Below are 17822 nucleotides of genomic sequence, written 5' to 3' on the forward strand. Positions count from 1 at the left end.
GCAAATATATGGCCAGTTAATCTATTACCAACTGTGTAAGAATATCCAATAAGGAAATGATGGTCTCTTTAATAAATGGTGTTGGGAAAACAGGACAGCCACATACAAAATAATCAAATTGGATCCTTATCTTACACTTTACACCCAAATCAATTCATATTGAAGCTGGAATATAACACCTGAAAACATAAAACTCCTAGAAGAAAATATAGTGGGCAATTTCCTTTACATCATCATTGGCAATGATTTTTTGGATTTGACACCAATAGCAAAGGCAACAGAAGCAAAACTGCACAGGTGGGACAAAATCAAACTAAAACCTTCTGCACAGCAAATAAAACCACCAACAAAATGAAAAGCCATCTGATAATGGGTTAATATTCAAAATATATAAAGAGCTTCTACAACTCAAGAGCAAAGGACAATTGAATTAAAAAACAGAAGAACTGAACAGGCATTTTTTTAAAGACAGACAAGTGGCCAATAGATACATGAAAATGTATGCAATATCACTAAATATTAGGAAAATGTAAATTGAAACCACTGCAAGATATGACTTCACACCTGTTAGAATGTCTATTATCAAAAAGTCAAGTGATAAGTGTTGGTAAGGATGTGAATAAAAAGGAACTCTTGCACACTGTTAGTGGAAATATAAATTGGTACAGCAACCATGGAAAATAGTTTGTAGGATCCTCAAAAAATAAAAAAATGGAAATACCTCATGATCCAGCTATCCTACTTCTGGGTATATATCTAATGGAAATAAAAAGACCTTGAAAAGATATCTGCATTCCTATGTTCATTGCAGCATTATTCATAATAGCCAAGATATAGGGACAACCTGTGTCTGTCAATAGATGAATCAATATAGAAGATTTATATATATATTCATCCAGCATGGATGGCACATTTTAGCATTACGCTAAGTGAAATAAACGAGATAGAGAAAGACAGATACTGCATGGTATCACTTATATGTGAAACATAAAAAGAAAAAAAACTTAAAAAATTTTAAGAAAAGTTAAATTCACAGAAACAGTAAAATAATTGCTAGGGTTGGAGGGTGGAGAAAATAGGCAGAAGTTGGTAAAATGGTACAAACTTTCAGCTATAAGATGAATAAGGTCTGAGCATCTAATGTAAAACAGTGTCTACAGTTGATAACACTATATTGTATAGTGGAAATTTGCCAAAGAGAACTTAAATATTCACACACACACACACACACACACACACACAAAGATAAATATGTGAGGTGACGGATGTGTTAATTAACTAAATGAGGAAATCCTTTCATAGTACATAGATAGGTACATCAGATCACCACAAAACACACTTTAAATATATTAAGTTTTTGAGTTTATCTTTGTGTATGGTGTAAGAGAATGGTCGAGTTTCATTCTTCTACATATAGCTGTCCAGTTTTCCCAGCACCATTTATTGAAGACACTGTCTTTTTTCCATTGTATATTTTTTCCTGTTTTGTCGAAGATTATTTGACCATAGAGTTGAGGGTCCATATCTGGGCTCTTTACTCTGTTCCACAGGTCTATGTGTCTGTTTTTATGCCAGTACTACGCTGTCTTGGTGATCACAGCTTTGTAGTAAAGCTTGAAATCAGGCAACGTGATGCCCTCAGTTTTGTTTTTGTTTTTCAACATTTCCTTAGCAATTTGGGGTCTCTTCTGGTTCCATACAAATGTTAGGATTATTTGCTCCAGCTCTTCAAAAACTACTGGTGGAATTTTGATCAGAATGGCATTAAAAGTATAGTTGCTCTAGGCAGTATAGACATTTTAACAATGTTTATTCTTCTGATCCAAAAGCATGGAATGGTCTTCCATCTTTCTGTGTCTTCTTCAATTTCTTTCATGAGTGTTCTATAGTTCCTCAAGTACAGATCATTTACCTCTTTGGTTAGGTTTATTCCCAGGTATCTTATGGTTCTTGGTGCTATAGTAAATGGAATCGATTCTCTAATTTCCCTTTCTGTATTTTCATTATTAGTGTATAAGAAAGCCACTGATTTCTGTACATTGACTTTGTATCCTGCCACGTTACTGAATTGCTGCATGAGTTCTAGTAGTTTGGGAGTGGAGTCTTTGGGGTCCATATAAAGAATCATGTCATCTGCAAAGAGAGAGAGTTCGACTTCTTCATTGCCCATTCTCTTACACCATACACAAAGATAAACTCGAAATGGATAAAAGACCTCAACGTGAGACAGGAATCCATCAGAATCCTAGAGGAGAACATAGGCAGTAACCTCTTCGATATCAGCCACAGCAACTTCTTTCAAGATATGTCTCCAAAGGCAAAGGAAACAAAAGCGAAAATGAACTTTTGGGACTTCATCAAGTCCTTTCCTTTCCTTCAGCAAAAGAAACAGTCAACAAAACAAAAAGGCAAGCCACGGAATGGGAGAAGATATTTGCAAATGACAGTACAGACAAAAGGTTGATATCCAGGATCTATAAAGAACTCCTCAAACTCAACACACACAAAACAGATAATCATATCAAAAAGTGGGCAGAAGATATGAACAGACACTTCTCCAATGAAGACATAAAAATGGCCATCAGACACATGAAAAAATGCTCATCATCACTAGCCATCAGGGAGATTCAAATTAAAACCACATTGAGATATCACCTTACACGAGTTAGAATGCCCAAAATTAGCAAGACAGGAAACAACATGTGTTGGAGAGGGTGTGGAGAAAGGGGAACCCTCTTACACTGTTGGTGGGAATGAAAGTTGGTATAGCTACTTTGGAGAACAGTGTGGAGATTCCTCAAGAAATTAAAAATAGAGCTTCCCTATGACCCTGCAATTGCACTGCTGGGTATTTACCCCAAAGATATAGATGTAGTGAAAAGAAGGGCCATCTGTACCCCAATGTTTATAGCAGCAATGGCCACGGTCGCCAAACTGTGGAAAGAACCAAGATGCCCTCCAACAGATGAATGCATAAGGAAGATGTGGTCCATATACACGATGGAGTATTATGCCTCCATCAGAAAGGATGAATATCCAACTTTTGTAGCAACATGGACGGGACTGGAAGAGATTATGCTGAGCGAAGTAAGTCAAGCAGAGAGAGTCAAGTATCATATGGTTTCACTTATTTGTGGAGCATAACAAAGAACATGGAGGACATGGGAAGATGGAGAGGAGAAGGGAGTTGAGGGAAATTGGAAGGGGAGATGAACCATGAGAGACTATGGACTCTGAAAAACAACCAGAGGGTTTTGAAGGGGCGGAGGGTGGGAGGTTGGGGAACCAGGTGGTGGGTAATAGGGAGGCACGTATTGCATGGAGCACTGGGTGTTGTACAAAAACAATGAATACTGTTACGCTGAAAATAAATAAATAAATAAATAATTTTAAAAAATAAATAAATGTATTAATGTTTATTTGTCACTTATATCTCAATAAAGCTGCAGTTTTAAAAAAAGTATATATTCATTTGGAGGTGGGTATGGTACTAATTCACATAAAGGAGCAACAAGTGAAGAGTTTTCTTAAAGGGTTTTCGATCATGCTCTGTTGAGACCTGTAGAAGCAGAAATTTTAAAATCCAACCAAATATTTATTAGGTTGAATGTGATTGAGGACTTCATTGGGTAAGAAAGTCTGTTCATTTTCCAATCTAGTTCAAATTCATTACCAAATGATTCTTTTTCAAAGAATTTCCCATGATCTCAAAACCTTTATATCAGTGCTTATTTAATTTACTCCTCCAAAATACATATAAAGCCTCAAATAATACTATAAAAGGACTAAATAGTGTTTTTCAAAAAATATTAACGGTGGCTTATTAATTATGATTAATTGTTCCTTGGCTGAATGCTTTAGAACATTAAAAGTGACTGAAAGGCCTATGATAGTATTAATGCTCCTCATAATAAGCTAGTGGTAGATCACCTTCTTGAATCCCATCTCCCTTGTCTCTTAAGCTGAATTATAACTGCCTTGAAAGATTGTATTTTCTAATTATTTTAGAGTTACTGAATTAGCTAAGAATTAAGGCTAGAAAGATGAACTTAGTGATTAATAAATAAAGCCCTTTGCAAAGGGTGCTTTAAATCACATATTCATTTTGGTATACGATTTCCCAAATCCCATGATTATATCCACAAATATACAAATCTTAGCTGTTTTTTTTCTTGTCTTTCCTCCTCATGTACTTAGCAATGCCAGCACCTTGCATGGTATGCTATTACCTTCTAAACCATTTTCTATTGATTGTACTCATCAAAATCTTGACTTTGAATGATTACTGAACTCCATCTATATATGTGCTGAAAATATCTGAAAGTAAAAATAACTCTACTCTTCACATTCTGTTTCTTTTATCTTTTCTCTATTATAAGAACTTATCAGTGATTTCTTTCTGTATCCCATTATAGGAATGGCATCATGGAATAAAATATATGCTGACAGTTCACAGATTTATTATTGTATTTCATATATTCACATTTTAAAGACTGATGTTTTTCAGTTAAATGAATCCAAAAAGATTAAATCTTTTTAAAAGGAATCAATTCCCTCAGAGTGGTATTTTTTTGCCAGCATGTCTTTATCAGACTATAATTGGGTATGGGCTTTCTGAGATTGCAACACTTTTCATCTGCTCATCTACTTGAGGTAGAATTTTTTTTCCAATCCTAATATATTAAAATATTGATTTTCTGTCTAATCATTACAATCGAATGCATTCACATTAGTGCATTTCAATAAAAGTATCAACACCAATAGAAAATTACATTTGGAAGTAGATTTGAGTCACGTACTTGAAAAATCAGTGTGTATAGAAATTAAAAAGTCCAATTTTCATAGATAATAGCTTACAGTGTTTCAGTTGAAATGCCAACTAAACTTCTGGTGGAACCTAGCTCTAAGACAAGCTGTGATCACAAGTCTCCTTGAGTTCAAAATTTGCCACTGCTCACTTGTCATCAATCAACAGTGACTACGGGTGATACCCAACCTGAGCCAACAACAAATCATGGATGTAGTCAAAGCCTGATGGTTGGCTATATGTATTCCACCCTTATATAGCTATAAACAGTCTACTTTATACCTATATATGCCTCTCCCTTCCCCAAAGGGAGTTTTTCAGGCAAAACATAATAATGCTGAAGTTTGATCTTACTGTCATTCCCAAGGTGTTTGTAAGATGCCAAACTACAAATCTAGCTGGATCTTGAATATAACTAACATTAATGGCTGTTCTAATACAGACTTAATTGTATTATTGCACAGGAAGGAGAATGCTTGGTGTAATGCAGACTAAGGGTTGTGCCCATATTCCTGTGTCAGTCCTGGATCTGGAGTCATGGTCATATACTGTCTATACAGGGTTTGGTGAAATCAAGTGCATCAACTCTGGTGAAGTTGAGGGTAAAAGAGATGGTAGCATTAAAAGTTAATTCATGTACCTGATAGATTGTGCTCTGGTCCACCATTTCACTGCATTTCTGAGATCAGATTCTCTGTTTTCATCATCACTTTCTGATGAGTCATGCAGTTGTCATCCAAGGAGAGAAAGTAGGTAGGGCATATTATGGCTGATGTATCTGTGTGATAATTACTTGATCAAGGCATGACCTATTATACAACAAATTTTATGCTCATCCCCTACTGTGAGGAATATATATATATATTTTTAATCTAAACTTATTTCATTCTCTAATGAAATACCTTTTTCTAACTAACATTTCTTAAGTATATATATGTTTGTGTCATAACCACAGTAATTCCTAAGGAATTCTGAATACCCTTCCTCCCCAAGATCCCCTTATTGGAAAAGAAGGTATGTAGTGTCAGACCAGGGCAATCAATTTGGAATACATTCTCAAACCATTTTCTTGGCCATCTTTAGTTAATTTATCTTCCTAAAAATTTCCTTTTAATTAGGCTGGTTCAAAATATGATGGTCTCCAAGAAATAATAACATTCTGAAATGCACAACTAAACTATCAGTCTACATAGAATACTTACAGTGTGAAAACTATTCTCACATACCTTTTCTTTTTTTAAATAAAAAGAATGAAATAGAAATTATCACAAGAAAGAGATTAATACTGATTGTGAATACTTAAAAATGAAGAATTGTAAACTTTCAAGAATAAAGGTATTTCCATGCTAATAAGTTGAATTATTCAAAAAAATAAAAATAGAATATTTTGCATGAATTTTACTATGTGAATCATTTCCTTTATGGTGAAAATGATTGTGTTTAATGATGTGAATCATATCTTTTAACAGTTATGATAAATCTCCTAAATCCAAACTGAAAGTTGTGTTTCAGAGGCTTCCAAATTAAAAACAAAAGAAATACCCTCCCAAGGTACTTTAGTAATTTTTAGAAATGTGCTATCTCTCAGTTTATGCACTTGAATACCACTTGGTAAATTCACCTGCTGCACTAATGTGTACTTTGGTCTCAAGCAGAGATAAAGATAATTCATTACATCCTTTTAATAATTTGAATCCAAATGGCTATGGAGAAAATAATTTTCATCCTAGGTAAATTTAGTTGTATCCTCAAGGTGTTCCTGGGCCTGACTTTGAGGCCTTTGCTTAGGTTTCTTGGTATCATATATGTTTAGTGTAGGACTAGGACATTTCAGATTAGATGAATTCTCCTCTAAGTCTCAATTCTCATGGACAGAAATCTATATACTGCCTCCCTCCATATATCCTAGCCCACACTGATTTGATTTCTGAAAACTTGATCACACTAAGGATCTTTTATTATTTGACTTGAACAGCAATTTATGCTTAAAACATAAGTAATTTTTACTTATTTTTCAGAAGTATCATTCAGTTATTCTAACCGACAAGTTTTATACAGTGAAATATAATTATTACCCTATATCTGTATGTTCTTTGCATTTCTTGCTATCTTATAGGCAAATTACCTCAGTTCATTTCTATTAGGACAGATCCTGCTGACAAAGCATTGAAGTCAGGGTTAATCACTGTCAAAGTAAAGCAGAAAATGGAAGCACTTCTTTTTTTTTTTTATAATAAATCAGCATAAAAAGGCCATGACTACAGAAGAATAAACTATCTATAAATATCCTATTACATAATTATTACATAATTTTAAATGACTACAGTTAAAATGGTTTCAAGTAAAAAAAATACATTAAAATAAACAGATAAGCTGTCCAAATATTTAATTTAATGAAACCATCACCTATCTACATAAGCGTCCTCTTCAAGAAAATGGATCACCGCTAATATTTGTGAACAGCACAAATAGTTATTCCAACTAATAGATACATATGCATCCCGAAAAAAACCTTTGTGAATTTAAAATCACTTGTTACTTAATTTAAAGGACTTTTTTCTCCAGACCTTTCTATTATCATCTGCCAAACAATTCCCAAGAATTCAGTTACATCTTATTTATTCAGATATTTTCATAAGGTGTATTTGGGAAAACTTCTCTAAAATGTCATCTTACTTTTAGTAAAATTGAGAAATGTTGTGCCAACCTTAACCTTGTTATAAAGCTTAGATAAGACAATACACAGCTTCGATACGTAAGAGTTCCATAAATATTAGCTATTTTGAAAAGTTTTTCATTATTCCTGATGATTATCTCGAGCATTCACTAGTTTAAAAGGTCTCTCCAAATTAAATAACTTTTCTTTTTTCTATTATTTAACATGATCTTTTTTTTAAATTCCTCTATCCATGATTCTTTTCCATGTCCTTTTTGTTTATTTTCAAAATAAAATTCCTGAAATGAACAATCAAATATGAATTCCACATTCAGGCTAATGACCGAGGATTGGCAGCGTACCATTTAATGTTTTATTTTTTAATTTTAAATACTTCCTAATATATGATCAAGGTTTGTTTTGATATTTGTTTTCTATTTTCTTTTTGCTTTCCTATATTATTAGTTATTAGTCAATGATCCCTGTCTTTATTAAGCTACCTATAATGATTTTTTAGTAATTTAAAGAGATTATAGCTAATTAAAAATATATCCCTATGCACTAATAATTATTAAATTAAATCTACTCCATAGTGGCATTATTGATTTGCCTACTTGAGTTATATTTTTATCTAGGCCTGATAACTTTCAATGTATTAAAACTTTTCCTGTGGTTTAACATTCCATGACTAACATTCTATTGTCATTATATAATAGATGGGTAGATTGAATATTAGCAAATACTTGGTCAAGTTATTTTATTTCATTTCCGTAAATAAGCACATAACTCTATCTTGCATTAGATTATACTTTCTTAAAAATGAAATCATTACTGGGGCACCTGAGTGATTCTGTGGTTTAAGCATTTGCCTTTAGCTCAGGTCATGATCTTGGGATCCTGGGATCAAGCCCCATGTCAGGCTCCTGCTCAGCGGGGAGTCTGCAAGTTGTGCTCATTCTCTTTCTCTCTCTCTCCTTCAAATAAATAAATAAATAAAATCTTTTAAAAAATGAAATCATTACTATCCCGTGAATTACATTTTTTACCCATTTGAAATATTTTTTTCTTCCTAAGTTAATTCCATTTATCTAATTCTAGTTATAGTCGCATAATGTTAAAACTTATGGATGACATTATCGAGTTATTTATTTATGTAGAATTCCTAAAATTGTTTCAGGAAGCCCTAAGTTTACATTAAGTGTTGACTTGATCACCTCCAAATTCTAAAATATGACTAAAGTTTTAAATTTCCATTTTGAATTTTTATTTTTAATACTTCTTTAACAGTCAGATGTACAGACTTTAGAGTAGAAACTCTCCCTGGATTTGAAACTAAGCTCTACTACTTGCTAGAGAAACCTTGAGCAAGCTACTTCATATCTTCATATCTTGTTGAATTTGGAAGGATGACTGCTTTTCGGGTAAAGCGAAGTAAGAAGAGAAGAAATTCCATTGCAGTGGAATGGCAAAATGAAGGTATGAGCAAGAAGTGGTCAGGAGACCCAGAGAAGATTTGACTAAACCAGAGGAGACACATATTGGGATGAGTTAGGAAATATAAGGATATATAGTTGTGTTGTGTTGGGTTCACATTATGGAAGACCTGAAATATCTAGAAAACTAACAGTGGAGCAGAAGGATATCATGGTGAGAGGTGTTTCAACAGGTAAATTCATGCATGTAGAAAGAAGAACAATGAGTGTCATTAAAGCAAGAAAGTAGTTACTGTACTATCCTGAAATATAGTGAAAAAGCTTAAACTAAGTGTGATTATGTAAAAATATATATTTTATATATATAAATATATGTATATATTTATATTTATATTTATATATATAAATATATATTTTTATATAGGAAGTCTGTGAGAGGATTCTCAGGCAGCTGTGGGAAAGGAAGTCAGTAGATCGGATAATGGTAATGCTATCTTGAGTAGTTTCTTTTGTGCAGGCACCAAAGAATACAGCCTTGTATCTCCTATTTTTTCAACCTGTTAGCAACATTTATGAACACCAAGACTGCTGTTGAATTTGTGAATAGGTGTATTTATTATTAGACACATTAAACTGATTTAGAGACTATTATTACCTATTGTTGGTTCAGTTGTCATAACCTCAGTTTAGAATTTAAAAAGGTTGCCTTCCAAATAGAAGTAAAAGCATGAATGATTGCACCTTGAATATAAGGTCATCTAGGGAGACAATGTGGTTAGCTTGAGGTGAATACATTTTTTTTCTCCTTACCAAATCATGCATAAATACTCCTCTTCTTGGTTTTGGCTATTCAGACTTAAATATGGAAATGCACCTTTCAAGATAGTATAGACCTCTGGCTTCTAATCCAATGCTAACAGTAAATGAAACGAGTTTGGAAATAACTTGTCATTTATATTCACTAGTTTTGTTTTGTTCACGGAGCGTTAATAACAAAGAGGTGATTGTACTGATTTCGTAGTCTTCTATATACCCAACTTCTTTATTACACTAGCCTTGTTCACCCCTTGGTGACCATCTTTCCTTCTGACCTTTATTTTTTCTTTTAAGAAGATTTTCTTTCCAGCTTATGAATCCCAAGTGCCTTAATGAGTGCCTCTGTAGGTAGCCTATTGTGCAGGGTTGCAATAAAGCAAAACAGTGTACTAGAAATGCAACACAGCAGTAATCCTATTAGCAAAGGCAGCCATTGTCAGAGATAACATAAAAAAACAGTTTGAGTGAGGGGAAGGGCATTCTGGCTCATCCATGGGCTGATGAACGAGGGACTCTCTTAACTTCATCAGCAGGTACTGGACTATGGATCCTAATTTTCGTTTAGGGGTTGAGTCCCTTGCTTATCATGCTGCTATTCAATGACAAACTGTTACTCTTGCCTGCTTTGTTGCTAGCACTTTATTTGGGGTTCGTTCAACAAGGACTAGTAACGGGAGTTAAAGGCAGTCACTGTGAAGAAATCTCTCCCCCCCCACCCTCATCTTTGTAAGCTCTGAGACTGAATTTTTAAAAATTTGAGGAAGTATTTCCTACATTAACTTACATGTAACTCTAAACCAAAATTCTAGATCCTCAATCTCAAATAAATATATATAGCTTTCTTTAATTATTCAATGGGATATTTCGTTTCAAGATTCTATTAGTGTTACATGATATAAATCCTCATCGCTGACCCTCATCCAATTAACTTTAAAAGCAAGTAATATACTGCCCAGGTCTTAGCCATTCTTACCGTTCTTACCCTCAAGCTTATATCTACTGTAATTAGCATTTCACCTAATGGTCAGTAAGCCTGATTTTGCCAGACCCTGCACAGACAGCACTGTGATCCCAATTAGTTAATAAAAGAGCTCTCATTATCAGATTAATAACAAGACTTAATGCAATAAGCATGGTTAGATAATGAAACACAGAAAGTAGAAAGTGTAAAAAATATATTCCCTTGTTATAAATACCCCAAGATGTAGTGCCTGCTCCTGATTCCTGGATGCAAGTTATAGGTATGTTTGTATTATAGAAAATTAGAGCCAAACTCCATTAGAGATCACCAACTGTAGCCCCCTGACTTAGCTGTTGAGAAAACCACATCCAAGAAAGTTCCATTTTATGGCTAATGTCACACAGAGACTGTGTTAACATAAGGACAAGAATCCAAGTGTTCTGACTTCCACCCCAACGTTCTTTCCACTTCATTTTACCGCCACAAAATGCAAGTCATTAACATTAACATAAAAAGTAATTTGAGCACATGCTTCATTGAAAACAGACTGTGTTATAATATCAAAGATGTTCCAAGTCCAGAGATATAAGCATTATAGTGTGAACTGAACAATGGGTCTCCCAAATGAAGTAAGCACAACTCTTGACTTGTTCTCCTTTTTGAGAGATGCCTGGCAGTCACTTAACACTCAAGATTCCCAAACCCATATCAGTATATTTCTAGAATAGTTTAGATGCTTTAAACTCTAAGGATCCCAGTGGTTACTTTTAAAACTGATATAAACAAGGGGTTTATTAATTCCCAAAACAAGTAGACCAGAGGTAAGGAAGTTATGGGGTTAGTTAGTTCATCGTTTCACAAGGTCAAGATTCTCTTCCTCTCGGATTCTATTGGCTTTGCTTTTCTAGTACCAACATGTTTCCTGGCATTATGTGCAGCCAAAGGCAGGAGTGAAGAAAAAAAAAAAGTGGCTGATCTCTTCATGTGTGTCTTTTTCAGAGTCAGGAAAATTTTCCTACTCTCCCTAGTAGAGTTCCCCTTATAGCTCCTTAGTCAGAATTACATCACATGTCCTTGTCTAAACCAATCACTGTCAAGAAAATGGAATTACCACAATTGGCGTGGCGTTTCCAACCTTCATTTCCCCTGAAACATAAAACCTCCAAGCATCTGGACAAAATCAGAGTTCTGCTGTAGAAAAAGAATTAGAAAGGATTTAAGGAAGGATGGTGATTGATTCATATAATTTGAGTATATTTCTTAATTACCAGGCATGTGTTTCTTTTAGAAGATATTTAGGATGTAAGACATTATCAGAACCCAGGATACATCAGCATCTGACAGGCTACTCCTACTTGCCACGAATCTGGAAACATCTGATGCATGCAATAACATGGCACCTGGGAATACGTACTTCTGTGCCAATTATGATTGATCTGCCATTCTTGGAGGAGTCATTATTCTACTCACAGAAGCAGGAAACAACAAATGTTAGAGAACAACACTTATAACTTAAGCAGTAATGGAAGATTTGATTCACTTCCCTGACCCCACTCCTCAAATAATCTCATTGACTCTCCCAGAAACTGCTCTTGTGGGCTCTATAACTATCAGGCTCCATAACAGCTCAGAATTTAGACCAGACCTACAGTAGCAGGGTAGTGTTTTAGTCTGTGACTGAGGGGAGCAGAGGTAAGAACAGGCGTCTTGTCTTCAAGTTACACTGAATAGACTCATTTGACTCTGGCAGAGAGTTCCTGATAGAGATGTTCTCAGAATCTAACGTGAAGGGGAGGCAGGCCTGAGGTGAGGAGCTGGATAAATTATGTGCAACCAAAAATACGTCACTCTTTTTCAGCTTTCCTTATCTCAAAATCTTTCTTTTGACATTGCTTCTTCTAAAGCACTCTCATTATGTTGCTAGAAACTTCTAAGTGGACCTATTACCTTAATATACTTTTGAAACAATGCCAACTATGACAATTTGTTCTGGATGATCTATCCTTTCCCCTCCTCCTAGTTATGCTTCAAAGTAGAGAAAAGATTTTAAAGAGGATGTTGAGTTTGATTTGGGAGGGGTTCCTTAATGTTAGGCTAAATTATTTGGATGCTATACTCATGAACTAAGAAAACCAGAGAAAGGCGTCAACAGAGTAGTGAAAGAGAAGTAGTGAAAGAGAAGTCAGTGAAAGAAAATTCAGAGAGATTGATGTGGTCTAGACTGTGTAGGACTGGAGATTGAGATAGACAAAGAGACTAAAGTCAAAGAATCAGCTAGTGAAGTACAGCATGCTTCCAATGGAAGAGATCAACCCCCACACCAAGGAAATGACTCAGGCAGGAAACATTACAAAAGAATAACAAGAGGAGGGCACTGAGTGTTTCAGTTGGCGAAGCTCAGGTCATGATCCCACATAGGACTCCCTGCTCAGTGGGTAGACTGCTTCTCCCACTCTCCTCTGCCCTTCCCCCCTGCTTGTGCAATCTCTCTCTCTCTCTCTCTTTCTCAGATAAATAAAATCTTTAAAAAATAATAAGAGAACTTAATTTTCTATATATAGAAATCAATATAAGATTAATTTCTATATATAGAAAAGTAGGGGCAACTAGGAAATAGTAGAAGAGGTTGACCCTAATGGCCAAGGCAGAGTGACAGAGACAATAACAGAAATGGAGATTTCATTTTATTTTATTTATTTTATTATCTTATATGTCTCTTCAGAAGTCCTGTTCCTTTCTTTCCTTTCCCTGGGGCAACCAAGCTAGACAAAATGGTCAGTCCCATATAAAAATAAACTTGAAATCTCCCATTTTACACAAGTTTTATAATCAAGCCAGCCAAAAACCTTCTAAAAACCTAGCACGTAGGAAAGAAATGTGGTTGCTGCTCTCAAGGAATCCACTTCAGAGAGATAATACTAGTTTATATAGGAATAAACATGAATGCTGAAAATAACCCCATTAGTGCTGGTTTATAGTGTACCTGGTATATATGCAAGAGACCTCTAGATTAATGAGGATTAAAATAGTCAGGCAAGGCCATCTGGACTCTATGTTTGAATATTTATCCATTTTGACCACTGAAGATATTAGTAGGTTTTTATGTAGAGGATAAAGCAGGTATTCTTTGTTGATTGAATATTTATATTTGCAAATCACTGTTTTTGGCACAATTCAACCTGGAATACCAAGTATGGCTGCTCAAACCAATACAGTTATCGTTGATGGCCCTAGTCCTACCCTTCAGTAGGTTAAACTGATCTATTACCCAAATGCTTTAATTTACTTAAAAGTATCATATCATAAAATGTAAATCATGAATCATAACATTTAATCCTAATTATTTTAGTCCACTTTGTTTGTTTAATCTACAGAGATACTGACATAAATTCCAGTAATAAATCTAGGACATGGTTTTCTTTGTTTATTAGAATATAATTGTTTTTTAAGATGCAATATTATTGGAAATTAAGTAAATGCTACAGATGAGCTGTTTTTTATATTTATGTAAATATTTTATTGATTAAAAATTTAAAATAATTTTCAAATTGATTAATAAGTAGAGGGTCCAAATCATCCCACTTATCCTTAAGGTTAAACTTTTATTTCCTTTGGAAAGACTCCCTTGACCCCGATCTGGATTAGCTGTTTTGTTTTGTTTTTTTTTCCTGTATTTCTGTAATACTTTGTGTACATATTATTGCTATTTCAACCTGCTTAATGTATTGCTGGCTTTTAAGTTTCTAAAGTAACACCTTCTCTTTTTTTTTTTTTAAAGATTTTATTTATTTATTTGACAGAGAGAGATCATGAGTAGACAGAGAGGCAGGCAGAGAGAGAGGGGAAAGCAGGCTCCCCGCTGATCAGAGAGCCCGATGCAGGACTCGATTCCAGGACCCTGAGATCATGACCTGAGCCGAAGGCAGCGGCTTAACCCACTAAGTCACCCAGGCGCCCCCACCTTCTCTTTTGAAATAAATGGATGCATACAGAGTTGTGTAAAGCAAGACCTAACAACCTCCTGGTCATCTCTTCCAAGCCCAGCTATTCTGAGTTCATCAGAAAAACAACTCTGTGTGTTTTCTTTATCTTGTATATAATTCTATCGATGCTGCTGTCACATTGATTTGTCATTATTTGTTCTCAGTTTATCTCTTGCACTCTTCCAATGATTCTCAACACAGGCTGCCCATTAAAATCAACCAGGGCATTTTTCAAGAAATTCAAATGCCCTGACATTCCCTCCTCAAATTCTGATTTCCCTGTTCTGAGGTGAAAACTAGGTGTCACATTTTTAAAACCATCTCAGGTATTAATGACATCTGATTTATCTTGGGTCCCTATCCTTCCTCCTTCCTCATCTTGAAGTCTCATAAGAAAATGGTACCCATGGTTTTTGAATATATTGATTAACTTGTTTTTAAAGAGACAAATTGCCTTGATTAACTGGAATGGAGAACACCTAAAATCTCATTTCTAAATCATATACTGAAATGTCTTACCTTATGGAAAAAATACATCACAGAAAGATATTTCCATCTTATAATTAATAGTGTATATATTAATTATAGTGCATGTATAGAGGCATATTTCAAGGTATATTTCCAAAAAATAAATTACATTTTCTTATAGCTTTTTAGATAGTTGGAATATACTTTAGATAGAGGACCATTGAGCTCTGAAAGGTTTAAATTATAAATTTTAGTGAACATTTCAAATTTAATTAAAATATGACTAAAATATTAACCCTCCCACTTCATGCACCACCAGGAAAGTGCTAGCCATAATTTGTAAAAAATAAAATTACACAGTGAGATTTACTTCTTCAGGGGAGGAGAGGTTGCTAGTAAGCCATGCCCCACAGTAACCTTATGCTCACAATCCCAACATGAACCCACAGCCTGGAGCAAAACTGTTTCATGGACATTCTGACTGATCCGTGTGGGGTCCAAGTCCAGGGCTCTAGTTTTGTTTAAAACTGAGCCCAGAGAGTCCCTACAAATCCAGTTACTTACTGATGTGAGAATTTATTTTTCAAATAACTAAATGCTGTGAAGTCTTTCTTGGGTACTCAGTTCATTATTTTTAGCTCTTTCATCTAAAGGAATTTATAATGCACTTTGTTGCTTATTCTTGACTGCTGTTTCTTGATTATTTGCTGAGGGATATCTGTCCTGTTGAGGGCGGCTGTTGATATTGTTTATTTAGTACCTGTCCTATGGTTTTTGTTTTTTTTTTTTTTTTTTTTTTTTAATTTGACAGAGAGAGATCGCAAGTAGACAGAGAGGCAGGCAGAGAGAGAGAGGGAAGCAGGCTCGCCGCCGAGCAGAGAGCCCGATGTGGGACTCGATCCCAGGACCCTGAGATCATGACCTGAGCCAAAGGCAGCGGCTTAACCCACTGAGCCACCCAGGCGCCCCAGCCTGTCCTATGGTTTTTATACAAATACCAAAAGCCTGGTCTTTTTCCTGTGCTCTCCTCCTCTCCTCACCCCACTGAGCTTGAGATTGCTTTTAAAAGGTGATCAGGCATCCCCTGTGTATACTGGTATTTAAAAACGTGCTTTCCAGGGGCGCCTGGGTGGCTCAGTGGGTTAAGCTGCTGCCTTCGGCTCAGGTCATGATCTCAGGGTCCTGGGATCGAGTCCCGCATTGGGCTCTCTGCTCAGCAGCGAGCCTGCCTGCCTCTCTGTCTACTTGTGATCTCTCTCTGTCAAATAAATAAATTAAATCTTAAAAAAAATAAAAAAAATTAAAACGTGCTTTCCTCCTTTATTTGTGAGATTTTAAAAAAGACTACTATTTAAATGGCTTACACTTGTACTAAAAACAAAAGAACTTATATCTATATATTTAAAAAGGGATATCCATATCAAGTATTTGGTCATATTTATCTCAATCAGGGGATAGGAGTGTATTTTAACAACTTGATGAGTAGAGAAATAAGTTGTTCAAACTCCTGTTTTTTTGTTTTTGTTTTTTTTTTTTAGCTCCCACCTAGCCACCCCGAAATGCATTAAATCAAGGATTTTTCTCCCCATGGAAAGTTAAATAGCAGGTGTAGTACTTAATGAACTGCAGCAACTTGGGCTTATTGGTGTGGCAAATAGATTGTGATATTCATTTCCAATTAAAGTTCTTTTGCAAAGATCAATGAAGCACATTTTCACAAATTGAATCACACTAAACTAATAAACAAAATTCTCCCATCCCTGTTGATGGCAAATTGTTATTTCCTTAACATTTAAAATCCCATCACACTATTAATTATAAGATGCAAGTGCTAGGAAAGATCAAGTATTTATTTACCCATGTGTTAGTGTTTTATTTCCAATTTTATATATGTTAAAAAAGGAACATTAACTATTTATAAGGAAGCTGTGTAGGAATAATTTTCCAAACTTAATTTTTTGGTCTTTGATCCATAAGCATTTTTTTTTTTTTTTTTTTTACTAAATAACATGCTTGTCCTAATGATTAAAAGGTCTGATCTTTGGTAAATTACAAAAGAATCTGTTATAGAGTAACATTTAATTAATGAATGCACAGTGTACATTTACATTAGAAACAATGGGGTGTGTGAAAAAAGGAAAATAGCTTGGGACTTTGCCTTTAGAATCACTGAGTTGCTTCAGAAAAAAAATAATAAAATGTTAATTTAGTAATCTTAAATGTCACTAGTTTATTCAAAGAATGCACAAATGTTATGATATTTAGTTTCAAGGACCTTCTGACTTTTCACCTTCCCTTAATATTTCTTTCACAGTATACTTTTGAAGAAATGTTATACATTTGCATAGTTCTAATTTTTAAAAAAAATTTTAATTTTAATTTTTTAAATGAAAACTATGAAAGAGTACACTTGTTCTGATGAGGACTGAATGTCACACTGCATGTTAACCAGAATTTAAATAAAAACTTAAGAAAAGGCATATGGGAATAGCCATGTACTTAATTCATTGAAACACTTTTTTTTTTTAATTAAATGTAGTTGACACACAATGTTGCAGTAGGTTCAGGTGTCCAACACAGTGAGATTTTAGAGTTTTAAATGTGTCAGTACTGATGCAGGGTAAATGAAATGGAGCCACCTCTGCAGCAAAGGTTAAGGTTAGAACACAGACTTCTATTTTCCAGCAACCAATGGGGA

General features: G+C 34.7%; 1 protein-coding gene across 1 annotated transcript in view; it reads left to right on the forward strand.

Annotated features, from left to right (window-relative positions):
* The window catches only part of SPAG16 (sperm associated antigen 16), a 1085475-nt gene that overhangs the window by 949809 nt on the left and 117844 nt on the right, over positions 1 to 17822 (forward strand). The window lies entirely within an intron of this gene.

This window comes from Meles meles, chromosome 9 (genome assembly GCF_922984935.1).
Source record: "Meles meles chromosome 9, mMelMel3.1 paternal haplotype, whole genome shotgun sequence".
Lineage (NCBI taxonomy): Eukaryota > Metazoa > Chordata > Mammalia > Carnivora > Mustelidae > Meles > Meles meles.